This window comes from Schistocerca gregaria, unplaced genomic scaffold, assembly GCF_023897955.1.
Source record: "Schistocerca gregaria isolate iqSchGreg1 unplaced genomic scaffold, iqSchGreg1.2 ptg000742l, whole genome shotgun sequence".
In the NCBI taxonomy this organism is placed as follows: domain Eukaryota; kingdom Metazoa; phylum Arthropoda; class Insecta; order Orthoptera; family Acrididae; genus Schistocerca; species Schistocerca gregaria.
In genome coordinates, this window is record NW_026062118.1 from 140,001 (window position 1) to 142,500 (window position 2,500).

Consider the following 2,500-nt stretch of genomic DNA (forward strand, 5'->3'; position numbering starts at 1 on the left):
TAACTTACACTGCACCTTAACCTAACTTACACTGCACCTTAACCTAAGTTACACTGCACCTTAACCTAAGTTACACTGCACCTTAACCTAAGTTACACTGCACCTTAACCTAAGTTACACTGCACCTTAACCTAACTTACACTGCACCTTAACCTAAGTTACACTGCACCTTAACCTAAGTTACACTGCACCTTAACCTAAGTTACACTGCACCTTAACCTAACTTACACTGCACCTTAACCTAACTTACACTGCACCTTAACCTAACTTACACTGCACCTTAACCTAACTTACACTGCACCTTAACCTAACTTACACTGCACCTTAACCTAACTTACACTGCACCTTAACCTAACTTACACTGCACCTTAACCTAACTTACACTGCACCTTAACTGTCACATGTAACGTCACAGGAATGTAGCTTTGCCTAACAGCAACCCTCTGAACATAGTTCACTGCTTGGATCCTCTGGTGTCATGTGTATTTCTTGATGCCATGGTGCGTACCCTCACATAAAGGTCTTTCGAGTGTTGCGTACTTTCTACACAGTCCCGCTAACCACTGGAAGGGTGTACCGCTACAGAACGAATATCGCCCTCCCCTCCTGCCCTTCCAAGCTGGTCGGTCAGGCGTTTGTTTGTGAAATGAGCCTTGCAGCTGTTCAGTTGCATTCGGTTGTCGATGCAGTCAGTGTACGTTGTGGTACGGCCTGTGTGGACTGTCCGCTGATGTACGCGTAACCCACACTGATCATCTGTCGTTACGTACTGAGTGACATAATGTGGCACATGCTTGACCGTACACCGGCTGCGCCCTACAATGGCGAATCATAAGGGCCATATGTTGTGCACGATGCTACTTGTCTCGTCTCCCCATTACAGCGAGATTGCACTGTTGTACGCCGTACAGACATGTGGTAAGTAGGTACGGACGAAAGTATTGCATGTTGGCCCCCCCCCCCCCTCCTCCCTCTGCCGGGAATCAGCGTGAGCCGTCTGTTGATGTAGCGACGAGGGTTTTCCTATTTAATCGTATTGCCCCACACAACATGATAGCACGGTGGACCGCGTTCCACATCTGCGACATGCTACAGAGGCCGGTTGACAGTCGACCGCGCAAGGGACATTGCACACGTGCGCGGACCATCTTCCACGTGTTCTCTCGTGTACATGCCGCAGTGTGTATGTGGGCTGATGTAGCGTGTCGTGACACATAACATGCAGGCATGCCAGAATCGTAGATTTCGCAAATGTAGATTGACGTATACGTTTGCTGCCAAAGATCCGCAAATGAACTGGAAATCAGTTGTTGAGCGGTTGTTCGCGCTGCAGGTGCATCGGTGATAGCGACGATCGGTACATCTGTGAACCGGTTGTTTCGGCGGTACCCGCCATGCCCCCGAACCTGAGTTGGCCATGTGGGTATGAAGCGATACGAGGCTGTGGCTTGGCGGGACAGTCCCCGGCCGGTGAGGGGGGGCCGCCCGGCGTGCTGGCCGCGCGCTGCGTGAGCGCACGCACTACAGCCGGCTGGTGGGGGGCGCCCAGTGGCAGGAGCGCCGGCCGACGGGCCCGGCTGGCGTCCCAGCTATGCGCCGGCGCACCCTGCGCGCGGCGCCAGGCGGCCAAAGTGGGTTCTGCCGAGCCCGGTGCGAAGCGCGGTGGACATCTGCAGTGTGCTGGTCCGATTGCGGACTGTGTGCGTTGAGGATGCGCCGCCGCCCGGCACTCGGCGTCGCGACGCCGTCTGCTGCTCGGTCGCCCCCAGCGGTTCTCGCAGGTGGTTTGTATCGCAGCTCTGCGGACGTGTTGGCGCGTGCGCTGTGCTGGGAGAGTTCGCTTCTGCACCCAAGTGGGGCTTTGCCCTTCTGTGGCGCTGGCGTTGGAGCTGCCGGTCACCGTAGGTGGCGCGTGTTGTTTCCCGCCGGCAATGCCACGACAGCACGCTCCCGGGCCTCTGTCGGCAGCGGCAAGCTCAGTTGGGAGCACGGGTGTTCGCACTGAAAGCGTCTACTCGCCTATCTCCGGGCGATTGCGCCTCTCTCGAACCCGACCAAGTACTTAGGACGGCGCTGCGCGCCGCCGGGACCTGAGAGGGTTTCGAGGTGTATCGTGCAGGGGAGCTCAGCCTCCTCCTGTTTGCAGAATAATTGAGCGGACGCTTGCGTGTTCGCGCGGGCCCTCGGGACACACTCCCGGGCGGCCGGCTGCTCAGCTCTCGTTGACGCAGCTCCCTGGTTGATCCTGCCAGTAGTCATATGCTTGTCTCAAAGATTAAGCCATGCATGTCTCAGTACAAGCCGCATTAAGGTGAAACCGCGAATGGCTCATTAAATCAGTTATGGTTCCTTAGATCGTACCCACGTTACTTGGATAACTGTGGTAATTCTAGAGCTAATACATGCAAACAGAGTCCCGACCAGAGATGGAAGGGACGCTTTTATTAGATCAAAACCAATCGGATTGGCTCGTCTGGTCCGTTTGCCTTGGTGACTCTGA

General features: G+C 55.4%; 1 non-coding gene across 1 annotated transcript in view; it reads left to right on the forward strand.

Moving 5' to 3' along the window:
* The first annotated feature begins 2,232 nt into the window (after positions 1-2,232).
* The window catches only part of LOC126320726 (small subunit ribosomal RNA), a 1,893-nt gene continuing 1,625 nt past the window's right edge, over positions 2,233-2,500 (forward strand). Inside the window, exon 1 of the ribosomal RNA XR_007558219.1 lies at positions 2,233-2,500. This exon is cut by the window's right edge and continues 1,625 nt beyond it. This is a non-coding gene — a ribosomal RNA (small subunit ribosomal RNA).